The sequence below is a fragment of the Erpetoichthys calabaricus genome, chromosome 16 (genome assembly GCF_900747795.2).
Source record: "Erpetoichthys calabaricus chromosome 16, fErpCal1.3, whole genome shotgun sequence".
NCBI classification, from domain to species: Eukaryota; Metazoa; Chordata; class Cladistia; order Polypteriformes; family Polypteridae; genus Erpetoichthys; species Erpetoichthys calabaricus.
In genome coordinates, this window is record NC_041409.2 from 70,396,518 (window position 1) to 70,416,579 (window position 20,062).

Below are 20,062 nucleotides of genomic sequence, written 5' to 3' on the forward strand. Positions count from 1 at the left end.
GCCAAAGGCAGAACATTCCCCATCTAGAAGACATTCGTTCCATTGGAAAACTATGTTCACTTTACAAATTTTAATTTTATCATCATTAAGTAGATTGTCTTAGAGAACTTTCATGACATAAAGTGAATTGCTGTGGGGCATTTGCTGGCTAAAACCATCTAACAGGTGGAGCAGTCGAGGAAGGTGGCCTCGGGTTGCATTTAAACGACAGTGTCGTGCTATCCGGCACGGCACTCCACTTTCCAGGCTCGCTCAAGAGATGCGCACTGATTAGCTCGAGATTAATCCATAAGTGGATAATTACAAGTCTGTGTTGTATTAAACAACGCATGATTCATTCACTGGTAACCCATTGGGAGTAAACTGAGAGCCGAAACCACGAGAGCGAAGTTTTGATTACACATCAATGAACAAACCCACACGTGTGCAGTCAGCGCGCAAGCTGACGGTGTGACAGTCATTATTGTATGGTTAAACGCTGTCGTGTGTGGTACGCGAAACGCGTAAGACACACAAAACAACGTTACTTTTACTTGTAAGATAGTTTTCCATTTTTAATTCAGGGTGCGTTATGACTATGCTGAGTGGTGGCGCAGTATAATGCTGCCGCCTTACCGATCCAACGTCCTGCGTTTGTGTCCCCACCCGTGTGGAGTTTGCGCACTGTCCTTCATAACAGCCTGCGACATTATATAGACATTATATATCTATAATATGTTGCCTATCCTATCATCCAATAATCTATCTATCTATCTATCAGTACCTCTATGTATCTCAAACATAACGGGCTATCGATCCGTTCTCTGCTGATTTGATTTTGGAAAAGGTATAACCCATTCAATAATTCAGCTATTTACTATTTGTGACTCAGCTGCATATTTATGGCACTAAATGCGACTCCAAGGGGAGGCACCAATGGGTGGCCGCGGCCAACGTACACAATATACTGGCAATCCCGCTGAAGTTTGCATCCTTTAAATGTCTGATAGACTGACTGAGGCTGAATTTGCCAGTTACATTTCAAGAACACACATGTCCTTTGCATTCGCGTCCTCCATCACCTCTCGTTTTACACAGATGGGACGGTTTGCCAATTTTTGCGTTATATTGGGCTATAGTTTTAAAACCGTTCCGTAGGGAAACATATCGATTTGTCTGGGTGTGTTTTTTGGGGGGCTGATTTGCAAACGCATCGTTAAACCCCATATACCAACACCTCACGTTTTAATCAACCTTTAGCCCACTCGACATCGCACCGCCAGACCGGACTAGCAGCTTTATTGAAACAGAAAGGGGTTCACCGACCCGTTCTTCGTTCCTTCATACGTGTAACATTACTCTAGAGAGACCAATGAGAAAGCATTTTGACGTCTAAAGCTATACAAAACTCCAAGGGGGATCACCCCCTTTCCCCTAGCCCCAGCTCTTCGATTTAATAATGTGTATTATGGTCAAAAGGGGAAATATGTCAAAGTCGGGCTTCTCATCTAGCGCCGGCTGGTTTGGAGATTTAATTGTGCTGGGAACTTCTGAAGGACCAGGGCAACGCTAGCGAGGGCTTCTGTCTAAAACGGCGAACGGCTATTCTGTTGGTCGTGCTGAAGTGATTGGATTTGAATTTTGGCTACTTACGACACCTAAACAGCTACGGATGAGATGCAGTAAGTAACGGAGCGCTAATTTAGCCAGCTATTTGTGTCACTGACAAGCTGAGTTTAGTTAAATGACGGGCTGCCTGGAGCATGGAGTGCGTGTGTGAATGAGAGTGAGAGTTTGTGAATGGGTGACTACTCGACTGACAGGCTGGTACACTAAGAACATACATTTGAGTATATTAAAGTATGGCTTTGAGTAAACTCTCGTTTTTACAGAGAGAGGCTCTACTGTCGCTAAGACGTCGGAAGGATGGCATCCAGAAACAGTGAAAACACATCCGGTCTATTTATGGATCCCTCCGCCCCAACGATACAATGATGACAAGCTCTTTAAAATTAATTAGGATAGAGGTTTGCAGTTATATCAAGTGGATTTTTTTCTCTTAGTTTTGACTGACATTAATATGTGTGTATTAAAGTATGGTAGTATATTAATATACTAATATACAGGACTGTAGTAACTATAGGGTGGTCCGGATCTAATTATGCAATTTTCATTACGCTATAACTTATTAAGTTTATTACATAGAAAATCACCCAAAAAATCCCGGACCATCGAGAAGTGTGCGAACTGACGACATGACGAATCGTCTTCGCGCCGAACTGGAATCGTCCCCGCATAAATCAGTCATCCAGACGATCTGGATCTGTATAATTAGATCTGGACAGGGGGGATAGAATTGATGAGCCACAGCATGAAGTTAGTGAAAGCTATTAAGAAGTGAGGTGATGATTAGTGAGCAGCAGTATATTCATACCAAGAAATCCGACCACTGCCCTAAAATCTTCTAGAGACGCCCCTGGGTGGCACATCGACGCTCCTGCGAATGTTTGCGCGAGTTTTTCTCCGGTTGCGCTTCGTTTCATCAAACAGACCAACTTGTCAGGTTTTCTTACTACTCGAAACTGCCAAGTCTGATTTTAATTTGGAAGTGTGCAGCTGCAGGCGGTCTGTTGCCCGGTCCAGCGAACACCTCTGTCTTGCACGAACGGACTTTGGCTTCTTTCACTTTAAAGTGGATCAAACGGGGTTTACAGTGAATGCAAATGGTGTACAAAGCGCGTGGATTTACTGTTAATGGCGTGAAAGAAATCACCGCCATAAACTGTGAGCCGTATAATTAAGGTTTGAGTACAAGGAAAGTATTTATGTTGACTGCAGTCTTCATGACAAACACTGTGCAGCATCTATTTTGGGTTCTCCGGTTACCCTTACTGCTCTTGGCAGGAGGGACTTTGAAATGCTGATCATCTATCTCACTTATGGCTGCTATGTGATGCTCTTGATTCCGCATTGATTGCGGTCTGCGGTACCTCTTACAAGGGCTGATCCGAGAAGCAATTTCACCCTTAGATCCAAAGACCATGCAAATATGTGCTCTGATGGAGAAGCAGAGGGGCGTTTCATTGACCTGCCTACACCTGTTCCCATTGAGTGGTGTACGACATGATCTTTCATTACAGATTTTATTTCTGAGTCAGGTCTGTTAGTTTGATTTCTTTGCAGTTTCATTTGAAACCAAACAGTTGATAATGCTATGAAAGCGCACATATTTATATACAAATTAATTGTGTTTTAAACTATTAGATATCATAGGGTTTTAAAAGAGTGCAGAGTGGCGCACTAGTTAGTTTGGTTTCCTCGTAGCTCCTTGAGACTAGTTATACATTTCTGCTTTCGCGATTTCTACCAGAATTGATTTCGGAGTTTTGCTCTTTTTTATGTGTTTCTGTGTATGTGGTGTGTGAACGTTCTCCTGGTGCGAACATGGGTCTCCTTCTAAATCCAAGAGATCTGCTTGTTACGTTAATTCAGAACTCTGCGTTTGCCCAGCACGAGTGAATATGTTTGTCGGTGTGTGTGTGTGTTGATCTGCACCTTCTTCTGGTGCCATCATAGACTGGCTCATTGTAACTGTCACGGGAAAATGTGCGCGTCTCAAAGACAGGAGAATAAACCTCGCAGGTTATAAATGTCTAACTAATCAAAATGATGCTAACCGTGAAAATGCAGGCGCATTATGTTTGTGTGCTACTCTTTCTCGAACTCCTTTTCACGAAAAAGAAAGAAAACGCTACCTTCTGATCATTTGTTAGTTCTGTTTCTCTTTCATAAGTAGATAAAGGGAAACGATAGTATATAGTGTAATGCAAAATGTCTTTTGAAAACAGATAATTAAAAAAAAAGTTGCTGAATATCATTACGTAATATTTTTATTTTAACTTATCTGATTCGTCGCAAGTCTTTTCACAATCTCAGTCTGAACGTTTTAGTTGAAACAGCGGCGTAGTGCTCAGCGTACACTCTTAAAAATAAAGATGCCAGAATGGTTCTTCAAAGCAACGGCATAAGGTAACCATTTTTGGTTCCAAAAGACCCATCCAGGTGAAGGTTTCAGAGAGAACCATTTATTTATTTGGATCCATAACAGGTTGAATCGAGACCTGACTCAGAAATATAATCTGTAATGAAAGATCATGTCGTACACCATGCACTCAATGGGAACAGGAGTAGGCAGGTCAATGAAACGCCCCCTCTGCTTCTCCATCAGAGCACATATTTGGTCTTTGGATCTAAGGGTGAAATTGCTTCTCGGATCAGCCCTTGTAAGAGGTACATGCATGAATAACAGATTTGTGAAATACCAGTGGCTCGTGATTTTAAAAGGACTCTTGCTACACAGACTAAGTCCAGGTTTTCTTAATCTGTTAATGTCCTGCTAGGTTGCCTGCCATATATTAAAGATTTCATATCTTTTCTACGTATTAGTATGTTTTTCAAAGCACAAAGAACCAATTTGACATGCGAATAACTTTTCCCAGAATGATATGGTGCTTTGTCAAGCAATGATTCTACGAGGAATCCAGTAAAGAACTCTAAAATGACATTCAAGAGGCCGGAGAGTTCAGTTGTCTCCAAGCTTTGGGGATCTGAATTTGAATACTTGGTCGCAGGGTCATCTTAACAGCATCATAGGCTCCCAGGCAAAGTAGTTCGCTAGGGTCCTTGTATTGATAGCAAAACAGAAACACACATAGGCATCAGAGACATCGTGGACCCCTGTGCTCCTGGGGCCCCCGGCCAGTACCAATTGTCGGTCCCTCATAGCGTAAATGTGCACTACTCCTGTTACTTGGGTCATCATTGTACCTTATAGACGTGCCTTTGAGGTTAAATACCCAGGTGTCAGCGAGTGTAAGCGTGACCTCTGGAAAACAGATAAGATAAACAAGATAAAGCTCCCTTTGATTGTGGAAAACGACTTTAAAGAGCAAGCAGATTTTGAACATCTTCTGCCTACCTGCTACTTTTCCAGTTCTTGATTAATATCTGTCGGCTCCCATAGGCATGTAACGGAATAAATGGGTCCATTAAAAGGATGGATGATTGAAATGTGACCATTTGTTCTTTTCTTTTAATTCTTATGCACAATCTTCTGTTTCTGGGCAGGATATGCAATGAGTCAAAGCTGGGGCGAGAATACGTGCTGATAGGCAATATCCATCTAATAAATTAGAAGCATTTGCGATCTTCGCTTTCAGTTCTCATAACTGAGAAAATATTAGAGAGACTTTCATATACCCTGACTGGCTGATGCACGAGTGTGGACTCCAGCCTTTGTACATCTCACCTAGCGCGGCGAAATGAAGATCAGCACCACGGTCAGGGACAGCTCATTGTGGAGTGCTGCTTAGCGCTGTGAAGTTAAAGCAGCTTCGACTTAGAAAAGGGAATTGGAAAGAACCCGTGCGTGCCCGTCTTCTTGGGCTTTATTCAAAGAGGCGGACTGCAGCCGGTAGCGTGCATGTGATTAGAGTTGAATGACGATAACGTGTGGCGCTCAGGCTACCTCGAAGCAGCGGAGTTGGCGCTACTGTGCAAACTTCTTTTTCTTTTTCGAAGGCGTTCTCGAACCTACTGAGTGACAATTTCAGACTGAGAAATACGCAGTGATGAACACTTCGTGAATTTAATAAGCCACAGTCCCTCAGCTGTGATTGTATCCCTGGAGAGAAGGTAAGTGGTCCTTATTGCTGTTTATTTAATGGGATTTCTTTCAAGGCTTGAGCATATTCCGTATTCAAATTGAAAGCAAGCACGATTACCTCGGACTAATTAGATTTATACATTTTTATTAACGATCATTCTATTAAGTGTGTAGTTATTACCGGTTACTGATGACCCCGTGTGCTCTATTCATCCGACTTTATAGACATCAAGAAGCAAATGCACCCTTTCTCTTTGCAAATTATACTCGTGCTGTACCTTATTTGTCTGAATTAAAAGTCTTACAAATGGTGCAAATAAAAAACAAACAAAATGAAGTTTTCCTTAATGGAGACATTTCGGTTATTGTGTGTTTAATTTGGATTGAGGGTGACCCTGTGTTTGGATTCAGCGGGTTGGAAAATGGATGGATGGATGGTAGAACTAGTAACTAATAATTAGACATAACTGTAAAGTGGGAGTCATACATATTCGGACAGTCGCATAATTAAAGAAGAAGAGAAATGCAGTTCTCGCCAGCTTCGTGCCATGGCTGTTAAATTAATAAAATGCTCGCCTTTCTCGACAAAACTAAGCGTCTCACGAGTTTAAATCAGAAGTGTAGCACCGTGGCGGTAATGTACCCACAAGCAAACGTTAAATTTCAGAAATACACCGTGCAGTCTGGGTACACGTGGAGGGACGTCTGAGGCGGACCGCTAGCTTGAGCTCGAGACAAGCGGATTCCGGGAGATGGGTGGATGGATGGAGCTGAAGTTGCGCGAGTCAGACGGAAACTGCATGGTTTTAAATATTATCAGTTAGCAGCATGGACGTGTTTCTGGACGTTGGTTTGCGTTTCTTAGCAGATGCGCTACATCAATGCTGCCTGTTAGTGAGCCTCTTATGCTCGATAGACACACGCTGTTGAATTGGTGGCTTTAAAATACTTTATTTGAAGACGATTAATTAAATTAGTAAGGTCATCAACGGAAAGTTTAACTGATAGACAGTTATACAAATGAAAATCCGAAGTTTAGCTGTGGTTTTGTTTCTCGGTAACAGATATTCTTATCATAAAGATGTACTCAGTAAGAAATATTCTTATATAAAGATGTATACCTGTCTGCCTGTCAGGTGGAGATGCTTGTGAAGAACACGCGGAGAGCCCCATGTCTGTCTTTAAAGCAAATATCCACCCTTCATTTCTTACAGAATTTGACAGGCATTCACATTTCCTTCATTTTCATCAACAAGACGTGTAGAAGCTAACATTTATATGACAGTTTAGCTTTGCATCAGCTTTCAATTTTTTTTCATATGAAGAAATCCAAGTTTGCAGTCATGTTTAAAATAAATGGAGGGAGTTCAGCTTTTGCCCGTTTATTGCATTATCATAATATGGCTAATCATGGACCGAAGTTATCAAAGCGCTGACTACTTTTCTTCTTCTCATTAATGCACACGGAAAACTCTCATCTGTGTGAGTGGGTGGTGCCCGGAGAAGGACTGGCACAACTGCCATTGCGGGCAAATTGCGTGTGGTGGTCATTGGGCGACACGTAAGGAGGGCTGGCTGGAGGAAGAAGGCATTCAGACAGAAGTGTAGACACCCACGAGTGTGCCTGACAAGGGTGCAGTACTGGCGAGGCCTTACAACCGTTTGTCATGGCGCTATATGCCAGAAACCTTTATGTAACCAATCATTGTATAAACTGCTTCAAGATATAAATCTCTATTTATTTATTTGTTTGCTTGTTTGTTTATTCGGAGTTTCAACGTTGTGTGATTCTCTAACTTCCCATATCTCTTACACATGCCTGTGAAGGGCTTCCTCCTGGTGCTCCTCTTTGCTCACCATGCTGTCCAGTTGACTGGTGTAAGTCCATGTGCCCTGAAAAGGACCAAAATGCTGTCTTGAGATGCTTCTTGCCTGCAGGTGTCTGTTGATGGTTTGATAAATTCTGAGAAAGTTATTCTAGGGATGGGCATGTCGTCATTTTATCTGTCTGGTCAGGAAATACACACTGTCCAGACCTGTGTGCATCTAAAGATGTTGAGCTGTGTAGATCTAGATGTGGTTTATGTGGAAGGTTTGCCTTGTTACAATTGTTTCTGTATATACTGTGTGTAAATATATATGTAGGGTGAGTCAAAATTATGTTAACACTAATGGTACTGCTATGTATGTACTTATATACAATTTTTGTGGCCACATATGGTACATGTGTTGAACATGATGGCGAACAGGTTGAGATATTCCTGTAAATCACCTTGCACATATGAAGTACATTTTGTGGATAAATTGTTTCTGCCATTCAAATGTTAACATAATTTTGACTCACCCTATACATACATTTATACTGTGGAGGAAGGTCGGGGCCCTTACCCGGCCAGGATCCCCTGGTTATGGAAGGACCAGGAAAGAGAGAGTACTTCCAGGACATTTTCTCCCCCAGACTAACAGAGGGTAACCCCCTTGGTCTCCAGTGGGGCCATGGGTCATAAGCATAGAAGCTCAACCCATGGACCCGTGGCCACCACTAGCAGGTGCCTGGACTTTTACAGGGCCCTATTTGGCAGAACTTCCACCACATCCGGGAAGTGCTGCCAGAAGAAGCTCATTGGGCACATGAACTCCTTCCAGGTGCCCTATAAAGGGAGCCAGTCACCACCGCTCAATGGCCTAGTTGGGAGGAAGTGGACAAAGCTCTTGAAGAGAAGTGGAGGTGGAAGGACTGGTGGCAACAGGACTGTGGCCTGTACTTGTGCTGGACGGTGTTTTGAACAAATAAACCGTGTGCTGTGTGCCAAAGTCGTGTCTATACTGGGAATAGGGTGGCTGTATGTGCCCTGGGTTTCAATATTTTATATATACTGTATATATATATATATATATATATATATATATATATATATATGTTAAAGCCAAAACCCGAAGTTCAGCCAGTTCCCGAATTGGCCAGCCATTTCACCCCTTTGCACTGATGTAAGACTGTCCACTCAAGGTGCAAAGATGCTTAAAACTTTCAGACGCAGATTCAGAAATGAGTACGCCACTTTAGACGGCCTTTCCCTCACCCAAACACTAAACTTAAGGTCAATAAAATAGTTCCCTTATGTTAAGTCACTATTTTAAGGCTAAAATGATAACAGAAATGTGACACCTACTTATATACCTAATCTTAATTTTTGTGAATCAACCAATTTAATTTCTGAACAAGAGCCGTCAAGGCTACACTCAATGCAATTGCACTACTAAGTGCACAACAAATCGGTGCTCATGCCTTTTTTTTCTGACTTTGGCCAATCACCCTGTGTCATTTCGCAAACTGGCTGGCCAAATCCCGAAATCGAGGAAAAGATTGGACATTGGCTGATCAATTTACAGTGACATTGGCCATTTCCCAATTTGACCGGCCACTTCCCGATTTGGCTGATTTTGGGTTTTGGCTGTAAGCTGCAAATATACAGTATATATACATATATATATATATATATATATATATATATATATACAGTGTATCCGGAAAGTAAAAAATAAAGTTTTTTTTATTTTTAATAAATTAGCAAAAACCTCAAGGAAACTGTTTTCACGTTGTCATTATGGGGTGTTGTGTGTAGAATTCTGAGGAAAAAAATGAATTTAATCCATTTTGGAATAAGGCTGTAACATAACCAAATGTGGAAAAAGTGATGCGCTGTGAATACTTTCCGGATGCACTGTATATATATATATATATATATATATATATATATATATATATATATATATATATATATATATATATATATATATATATATATACACGAGTTGCTCCTCGTTTATTATATTAAAAGCAATTGCTACATGTCAAGTACTTACAGTGTCATTTATGCACTCCTTAGGTTAATATATGTACCTTAATACTCAATTTTGTTGGCAAAATGTGTCTATGAAATTAGTAACTGAGTTTAGTTGCATTTGTAACCATTCCAACAGGCCATCTTGTTAAAGCAGCATTGGATGCAGAAGCAGCATTTAAACCTTTCCTTTGGTGACCACTCAAATTTAAGGCAGAGTCTTTCACTCAAAGAGCTGCCACTCCTCCAGGGTGGTTAACAGGGCTGGGCTGGAGAATGGAGGTGGATGGCAGATCGATGTGCCGACATTGCATAGGAGTCTCTGTGGTGAAAGAAGCACTACTTGAGACCTCCAGTCCATCTCTCTCATTTTTTTATCTATTAGTTAAGATGTCCTGGTACCTCATCCACATACTTTCTAAAAGTTGTCCTGGATTCTGCTCTTACTACACAACTCAGAAATTTGTTCTTCATTCTCACAAGTGTTTGTGTGACACCAATTCTCTTTAATTTCTACTAGTGTTCTCAAGTGGGTGATTCATTATTTAATCAAAAGGATTCTGCTGAATGAACTTTAACAATACTCAACTAATGATGGCTCTTGCTGCAGGTCGTGTATGTTTTAACTGCTCCATTGTGTACCAGATTAATTCTTCATCATATGCAAAATATAATATCCATCAGTCCATGTATCCATCCAACCATCTACCCAGTCCAGTTTTCAGGTCAGTCTATCACATATGGTCCATACATTTATTTATAAAGTAGATGCAAGCAGTTCACAAAACTGAATTATAAGAGATAAATATATAATAAGTCAGGCATTCCCAAGGTTTTCCACCTAGTTTACCCCGAGGCAACATTTTAAAAGTAAATTTAGTCCCATGTGTGTTTTGTAATTTGAGTTTATCCTTCTACCATAATAAATCAATCGAAAAAGGGAAATTAGTAGAACATTGTTTTAACATTTTTAAGTTCAAATAACAATAACAATAATAATAGCCCTTAATAATACTGTTCCACATATTTAAAAACAACGAATGGTGAGCAGATGCCGGTACCCCCGAATGAAACACTCAGAGTCAATGAGGACATATTTGTCAGGGAGATGCTTGTTCTTGCTTCTCACCTACGATTTTGGATATTCTTAGTGGAGTTTTGAAAAGTGCAAGTCTTAAGTTGTCTTTACTTCAAATTTTCTTCTCAACAGCATATTTTTATAGCAAATTTACACCCAGCGTAGGTGAAATTTTTCCCCAGTTGGAAACCCCTGTTATAAGCTACAATCACATGGAATATTTTCAGTATTTTCAACTGCATCCAGACTTGTGATGTTGTCAAGCTACTGTGTACTTCTAACTTCCCAGATCTTCTAATGAAAGTCCAGTGAAAGTCAGCAACGATTTGTCTTCTCTTTCTTAACCCGCCTTCTCCTTTATATTGCCACAAGGAGTCAGAGTCTATAGTAGGATCAGCTGACAGGAGCCCACCCTTGATGGGACTCTAGTTAATGTCACAGCTCAGTCACTCATTCATTTTAGGTCAGTTTAGTGTCCACATTCAACTTAGTGCCCAGTTAAAACCAAGAGTGCCCAGAAAAAACTTCGGAAGAACACGTAAACTCGACTGTGTGGCATAGTGATGCGTAATGCACCACTGCCACTAAAAAAGAAAACTGAAATAGTAAAATAAGGATGTAAAATTTTCAAATCTTAAAGAAAAATCCCCCCGACAAAATGTAAGCAGTGCTGCAGTGAGCACTTATTATAAAAGTAGCCATTGTACTACAGACAGCTGAAAGATCAGGTGCACAAGAAGCCAGCAAAGCACCACGGATTTGAGCCATTTGCTTTTTTTCTACAAAAATAACATTATTAGTAATTCTGTCGCCTACCCTTTAAAGTCAGACTGAACTCTAGGTCAGGTTTCAGGATTTCTTCTGTATTTTAGTTTGTCCTGGGGATTCCTTTTTGCTATGGACATGACATCATCCTAGTGAGCACGTCTAGCACAGGGAGTGACTTGTGGGGACTGTGTCTTCTCCATTAATTAATGGCCAATCAGGGTTTAATTTCAATGATTGAATACATTTGTTTCTTCCAATATCTTTGTCATGCGGTAAGCCATTACTTTGGTTGTGCGCATCATCTGTTCCACCCCACACATGCCAGGGGGTTGCCTGATTTAGGCATCACTTGGCACTTTGATTCTGGAAAGCACTTTTGTTTGCAGGCTTTTATTATCAATGTCACTTTGTTAAATCAAAAACTAAAAAATTATATAGCCATGTGAAAAAGTAAGTACACCCCAAGAAATGCTTTTTCATTCTTTTTTAAGACATGTCACTCTTAACCTGCAATTGCTCCGTCCTGGGTATGATGTTAATCTGCCTGCAACCCTGCAAGCAAGGCCCTCTAACATACAGGGAAAACCTGGGAGTTGGTAGCAGGACTGGCACTCCAGCCACCGTAAAAAACCTCACATTGTTACAGTGTGATGCTGAGGTGTCACCTGCTGCACTTGGGTCCCAATCCAGGTGATTAGTAGTGTGGTGGGTGCAGCACATGCTCCCAACCATCAATCTTCAACTTCAGCTCTTAAAAATAAAGGTGCCAGAGTGGTTCCTCAGAGCAATGTCATAGAGGAACCACTTTTGGTTTCCAAAAGACCCATCCAAAAGTTCCATAAACAACTTTCATTTATCTAAAGCTGTAACAGATTGTATAAACAACCAATGTACAGATAATAACAGATTTGTGGAATTCCAACAGCTTCCTGATTATAAAAGTCTTCTTAAAACACACAATAACACAGGCTGAGCTCAGGTTCTCTTGACACGTGAGCATCCCGTTAGGTCGCCTTCTATACATTAAAGATTTCTGTTTTGTCCACATATTAGGAACCTTTTCAAAACCCCAAAAAACAACTTCATATGTAAAGAACCCTTCCTAGAATTAAATGGCACTCTGTCAAGCATTGGTACTGTGAGGAACCACACAACCCAGTGAAGCAGCACCTTTAAAGAACTGTTATTTAGGAGTGGTGGACGTATCAAGATTTGACCTTCATTTCAACAATATTTATAGAAGAACAGGATGTAATGGGGGGGAAAGCAATGAAAATTTGACTTTGCAATAAATTATACAAGGAAAAATGAGCAGATATGACATTTCCATCTACGGAAAAAGTAATTGCCCCCTTGACTCTAATAGCTGGTATCAACCCCTCATATAGGCATTTCCTACTGGGACATAGACTGGGACAATGTATTTTTCCACTACTCCATGCAGAATTCTTTCAGCTGTGAAATGTTTGAGGTGTGTTTTGTGTGCACAGCCTATTTCAATTTCCCCCACAGCATCTCGATGGGATTCAGATCCAGGCTTTGATTTGGCCATTCTAGAACCCTCCATTTCTTTCTTTTTAGTTATTCTTTGGTGGATTTACTGGTATGTTTAAGATCAATATTGTGTTTCAAGGTCCACTTCCAGCTAATCTTCAATCTTCTGACAGATGGTCACACGTTATCCTAAAGCACTCTATCGTACAATGAAGAATTCATAGTGGCATCTATGATAAGGAACTGCACAGGCCCTGATGCACCAAAGAAACCTCAAACCACAACATTTCCAGTAAGTAACAGGTTCTTCTGGTCAAATGCTATTGTTGTTACTCAACAAACACGTCTGCTGGTACAGTGGCCAAATAACTTTCTTGTTTGTCCAGAGTACATTATTCCAGAAGTTCTGGTATTTGCCTAGGTGTTCACAGGCAAATATACTGTATGTCTTGTCCTGATGTTATTTACGGACAACAAAGGTTTCCTTCGGACACACTTCCCATGTAGAGTAGACCTCATTTGTGTTGCCTTTTCTAATGGTAGACTAACACACTTTGACATCGGTAGTAGAAAGAGATATCGGTAGGCCCTGTGATGAAATTCTGAATCTCTTAGAGACTTCTTTCAGCACCTTGTACTCTGATCTTGAGCTGAACCTGCTGGGGTAGCCTGGCCTGGACAAGTTGGTGGTTGTCTGAAATCTTCTCCATTTTGTAGATGATCTTCTGGACAGTAGAATGATTGATTTCCAATTGTTTGGAGATCTTTTTAAATCTCTTCCCAGAAGCATAGGCATCTTTAACCTTCTTTCTGAAGACCTTAGAGAGCTTTCAATCTTGGCATGATGATAACACACACACTTCAACAACAAAGAGCAAACCAAACTCAGTGTCAGAGGTTGAACTGTGACAGGTTCACACTGAGATCCTCTCTAATGGTGTTCTGATCATCTGCACCTGATTCTAATTTTAGAAATTTGAGGTAGTCATAAATGCAGAGGTGTACTTAGTTTCTCCACATGCAGAATTTGCTTATATTTATTTAAATTATGCAGTTAACTACAAAATGTGGGTGGCACGGTTGTGCAGTGGTAGCACTGCTGCCTCACAGTAAGGAGACATGGGTTCACTTCCCGGGTCCTCTCTGCATGGAGTTTGTATGTTCTCCCCGTGTCTGCGTGGGTTTCCTCTGGGTGCTCTGGTTTCCTCTCACAGTCCAAAGACATGCAGGTTAGGTGCATTGGCAATCCTAAATTGTCCCTAGTGTGTGCTTGGTGTGTGGGTGTGTGTGCCCTGCGGTGGGCTGGCTCCCTGCCCGGGGTTTGTTCCTGCCTTGCACCCTGTGTTGGCTGGGATTGGCTCCAGCAGACCCCTGTGTTAGGATATAGTGGGTTGGATAATGACTGACTGACTGAGTACAAAATGTAAATGACATGAAGTTTACTATATCACCTTTATCTATAGAGACTATAGAGTGAAGATCAAGTCTTGATATGTCCACATATGCTAAAAAAGAAAAATACATTTCATGGGGTGTGCTTACTTTTTCACATGACTGCATGACTTTTAATTTTGTGGAAAAAAAACTCACTTTTGTTTATATCCTTCATATTTTGCCCACAATATTTCATTTGTCATTTATCATAACAGATACAGTTGTTGTCAGAAGCTTAGTAGATCAGATAGTTCCCCGACTACAGGTTCAAATTCTTAAATAGTGCCATTCACACTAAAGTGGTTCAGACATCTACACGCAAGACAAAATGCAAAGGGATGAAAGCAGTAAGAGCTTATGTCACATTCGGAGTGACATGATGTTGAATCCAGGCCTTGTCACATACATTCTTCACTTATCTCCAAGGCTTTTCTGGGGACACCCCACTTTCCTCCATTCATCTAAAATTCTGTTAGGCTGATGTTCAGTTGTAAAGTCACCAGTGTTAAGTGACTGGGCTTGTGTAAGAGTGTCCCTTGATGGACTGGCAGCCTGCCCATGGACAAATCTGACTTTTATCCCACTGCTAGGCTCTGTCTCCCTGTAAGTTCTGTAAGTTGAAATGCAAATTTTAAAAATGGATGTGTATTTATTATCTTGTATTACTACACCATGGAGTCACCATGGTGGCACACTGGTTAATGCTACTGTCTCATGGGCCTTGTCTGATTCCTCTGCCCGTTTATCGCCTGTGTCAAGTCTGCAAATTCTGTGTGGGTTTTCTTCTCACATCCCCAAGGAGGTGTGTGTTGGGTCAATCAGTGATTCGAAACTGTACAGACGTCACCCCTAAAGAAGAGCAAACAACCTTGTGGGACAAGTTTACCATCACCAGTTCCTGCCTTCCACCCACCCAGTGCTACTGGAAAGGGCTTTGGTTCCCCTTGATCCAGAATAGGGCTAATTAGGTTTAAGAAAGAAAGAACAGCATAGGTGTCACTCCTCAGGGTTTGGACTTCAGTGTAGTCTGTCTGGAGGGCATTCTGTGCAGATGTTTTACATTTTTTACTTCCATATTAGCCCAAACACATATATTCATGATAACAGCAGACGCTCAGTTTCCCAGTCTGTTTGTGTGTATGGCTGTGCCCAAGGTGCTCTGAAAAGACTTGAATTCCATTAAGAGTGGATGGGTTAATTGTTAAATGTACGTGCGTAGTGTAGGTGGCACTAAATTGACGTTGAATGAACATGTGTGCCCAAGTCGGCCCTGCAATGGCCTGGCATAGTTAATGGGATTGAACTGCTTTGAGAACATTGTTATATGATAAAAATAATAATAATTAGTGATAAGCAAAACAGCTAAACTTCGATTCACATACACTGATGTAGTACTAGGGTGTTGTACCGTGTTAGCCATTATGAATGTAGAGAAAAGCCAAGCAAAATGACACCTTTTATTGGCTAACTAAAAAGATTACAATATGCAAGCTTTCGAGGCAACTCAGGCCCTTTCTTCAGGCAAGATGTAAGAAAGGGCCTGAGTTGCCTCGAAAGCTTGCATATTGTAATCTTTTTAGTTAGCCAATAAAAGGTGTCATTTTACTTGGCTTTTCTATACACTGATGTGAAATTGACACTAACATTTATTAGAAGGCAAATTTGCAATAGTACCATACCATACCATTTTCTAAGCCCACTTAATCCTGAGGAGTGTCATGGGGGGGCTGAAACCTATCCCAGCAAGCATAGGGTGCAAGGCAGGAACAACCCACTGAACAGGGCATCAGTACATCGCCGACCAAACACACACACCACACACACGAGGGCAAGTTAGCATCGCCACTCCACCAAACTAGTATATCTATGGATAGTCAGAGAAAACCGCAGCACCCAGATGTGAAATTCAATAAACGCTAAAGCATTTTTTGGGATTTAAATGTTTTGTGGGGTGGAATACAAGGACTACTGCTTCCTAAAGACTCATTCACACGTTCACCTGTGCTCTTTCCTGCAGCTACGTAACGCGTATCGTCTGTACCACACCAGTAAAATCAATTCAGTTCACACTTCTCATTCACATTAAAATAGAGGAGTGCAGGATTTTTTTTTTATTATTAAATGTGACATGCTGCATATTTTCCACATGAAGACGCATCAAACCTCATCACTGTGCACATGACTCTGCTGTCTCAGTACATGGAAAGTCACCACTGCCATCCCTTCACCATTATCGAGCAAGAGACATATCCTAGTTCAGGACTGGCATACTTCTGGTGACTTGATTGATTATTTATTTATCTATTTATTTATTTGTTTATTTTCACTAAAGAACTTTATTTAAATACTAAATGACAAGCATAAAAATACAGAGTTAATGCAGGTAAATCCTTTCAGACAGGACTTAATGCCTTTCTTCTTGTGTGAATGGCACATATTTTGCTGAAAACGAAGTGCAATTTATTTTGTAAAATTTTTTTTGTGAATCAAAACACCAAGTTGCACTGCAGATTCAGCTTGGCAGGGATCATTTTGCTTTTCAGTAATAATAACGTGGAATTTCTCCCATTTTCTAACCAAGTTAGCATCGTAGGAGTTGAAGCTGAATGTCAGATGTCATGTAGGAACCAGGCACAGATGTGATGATAGTAAGTAACACTCACACACTCCCACACACACACACACACACTCACGCACACACTCGCTCATTCAGGACAGATTTAGAGTCACCAGTTAATCAAATGTGCTTATCTTTGAGATGTTGGGAGGAAAGCAGCAATCCATGTCTGGGACCCAACATGAACATAGCTGATTATATAAAGTATCTACTCTTTATGTATTTTTCTTCAAAACCGTACTTCATATAGTATACATCTATATATCATTTTTTTATCTTCATTAGGAGAATACAACAATGATACTCTCATGTCAATACACCTAATTTAACATGAATACATCAAAAGAAAAACACAGTACATAATCAATAACATTTTAGAATAAGCTTTTAAAGCACTGAGGAAGCAGATTCTCTCCCCATTTCTTTTTCTTCTCCATTTATCTTTATTCACTTATTAATTCATCTATTTACTTATTTTTACTAGCTTTAAGTTTTACTCTGCCCGCCATGCTCTCTTTCTCAGGGATGGGGGTTGATTTGTTTTTGATCCTATCTTTGTAAAAATTGATCTATTTGTATGGAATGTTGTGTGATTACAATAAAATTAATAAAATAAAAAAAAATGCATAATATACATCTGCTCCGATAAGAACAGTAGTGGTTGAGTTGTGTGTTAAGAGTTGACAAGCCACTCATGTGGAGTAATGGTAGTGTGGCTGTTTCGCTGTAAGGTGATCATGGGTTTTCATCCTGGGTCCTCCATGTTTGAAATATTGTAAAAAGGGCCATTTTTCTTTCTCTCATTTAAGAAAAAATTCTGCCATGGAACTATAGCAAATGAAGCAAGCTATTGGGTTGGGTTGCTGTAGGCGGCCAGGGGGGCACACACCCCTATATATACAGTATATATTTATACAGGTTATTTATATACAGTACATTTGTTACACTACTGTCGTTTTTTTATTTTTAGTTGATGTTATTTATTTATTACTGTCTATTTCAAATGATGAGCATCTATTCTGTAACCTATTATATATTACTAGCTGTGTAAGCCCGTGCTGTAAAAAGCCCAGCGTCCAAGAAACTATTGAAATCATCAGAAAAAAAATTGAAATGTAGAGATGTCAGGTAACTGAAAGGAACTACTCTGGGCGTCTCTCTCCTAGGAGGTTTCATTTTGCCGACATGCTCACATCGTTTGTGCATTAGCAGCGGGAGGAAAAGTAAAAGGGATACCGTTTTGCCGATGTGTTCGTCTCGCTTGCATAAGTGGTTCTCTCTTTTCTCTGCGGTTTTACTTTGGTAACAGAGTCGCTTTCTTCTTCCGACTCATTAACTTGGGGCCGCCTTGCTGGCTCTCTGAGCTTCATGCTGTAGTAGCCTCGCACTTCCAGACCAGACAATCAGACACACACACAATTACCACGTGTAGATGTTTAGTTTTCTGTTTCCTCAGAGGCGGTGCCCTTACCCCGACTCCACCTCTCATTTCCAGGCTGGACAGACGCACACACTTCCACACGTAGACGTTTATATATAAGATTTATTTTTCTATTTATAGTATAGTATAGTACAGTATAGTACAGTATAGTTCTTTACTTGTATCGCACATATCCTGCATTTCTGTACACTGTATGCTGCACTACAGTTCTAGAGAATGTTAGTTCATGCCACTGTTTGCTGCATTGTGGTGTATGGTTGGTACGACAATAAAGACCCTTGACTTAACTTGACTTGACTAGGTGAGAATGTCAAAGCCCTTCAGTTTCAGGTAGAAGTCCAAGGCAGTCAGTCTGCTTAAGAGCATGATTAACAGGAGATGAAACATAACCAGTAACAAGTGAAATGGTCAAAACCAAATATCAGGCCTATCTAACACCTAAGCTAATGCTTGAAACAAAACTCAGAAATAAAAAAAAAAATATTTATTGCCAGGAAATCCTACTAAGCACTTGGCAAAGGGGATCTGAGAATATCCACAAATCCAGAACAATGATTTGCCAGTGGCTTCCATCTATATACAATACTGATAGATAATGTCACATGACATAACTTCTGGAACCACACACCCTAGCCACCACCATAAAGTGGCAGCGCCCACCAGAAAAACAAAATGGAATTGCAGTAAATAAAAAAATGAAATGGTGAGATAAAATAACAAATCCACCCATCCACCCATTTTCCAACCCGCTGAATCTGAACACAGGGTCACGGGGGTCTGCTGGAGCCAATCCCAGCCAACACAGGGCACAAGGCAGGAACCAATCCCGGGCATGGTGCCAACCCACCGCAGAACAAGTCCAAAATACACAGTAAATATAACATTGAAAGTGAAAGTGAATTCTCCTTGTTAAAAAATTCAAAAAATAAGAAAACCTCTCAGAAAATTTCTTGAGCACAAGAAAAAAGAAAGAAAACAGATTGTAATGGAGAGCATATAGGTTCAGAATTTTTTTTTTTAATGTCTAACAATATTATATTTTTAATAAAAATCTCAATGGATTAAAAAGCCACCCAAGTGGCTCGATTCCATCTGATGGACTCAAGGCTTAACTTTTCAGATTCTAAGTTTATTTGTTTTGTTAACCCCTTAACCGCCCTCTGCCGGATATATCCGGCACCGTTGTTTTATTGCTAACGCCATACTGCCGGAATTATCCGGCACATTTGCCTGTGGTTATATGAATGCCTGGCAAGTAGTATAACTGACGGTTTGGCGTGGGTATTATTACTACGTTGTATTTCGACAAGTCTGTGGTTGTTTTGGCCGGTCATGTGACGTGATTCGCATGTAACAGCTGTGAATATGGCGAAATGTAAACTGACTTCAAGTGAGGCTTTGCAGGCGATTTTGGACAGTTCTGATCATGATTGTAGCAGTTCTGAAGAAGATTTTAGCGACAATGATGAGCAGCAACGTGCGCTGCATGATACTGTGAATGAAGACGCATCGGATGACGGCACTGAGTGGGTGTATCCCCAGCATCTCAGCTGGGCTGCTGCCCGTGGTGAACTACCTTTTCTGCATTCATTTGAGGGAACGTGTGGCTTTATTGTTGATGTAAACAATTACACTGCTGAGCAGTTTTATGAGCTGTTTGTGTCACCTGATTTGATCAGACATTTTGTTCATCAGACAAATCTGTATGCAGCACAGTTTATTGAGAAAAATCCCAATTTACCTC

The 20,062-nt window shown here is 40.6% G+C and overlaps 1 protein-coding gene across 1 annotated transcript in view; it reads left to right on the forward strand.

Moving 5' to 3' along the window:
- The first annotated feature begins 5,498 nt into the window (after window positions 1–5,498).
- The window catches only part of prlh2r (prolactin releasing hormone 2 receptor), a 64,259-nt gene continuing 49,695 nt past the window's right edge, over window positions 5,499–20,062 (forward strand). Inside the window, exon 1 of the mRNA XM_028821407.2 lies at window positions 5,499–5,673. The gene's annotated coding sequence lies outside the window, so the exon portion shown is untranslated. The remainder of the gene's footprint in view (window positions 5,674–20,062) is intronic.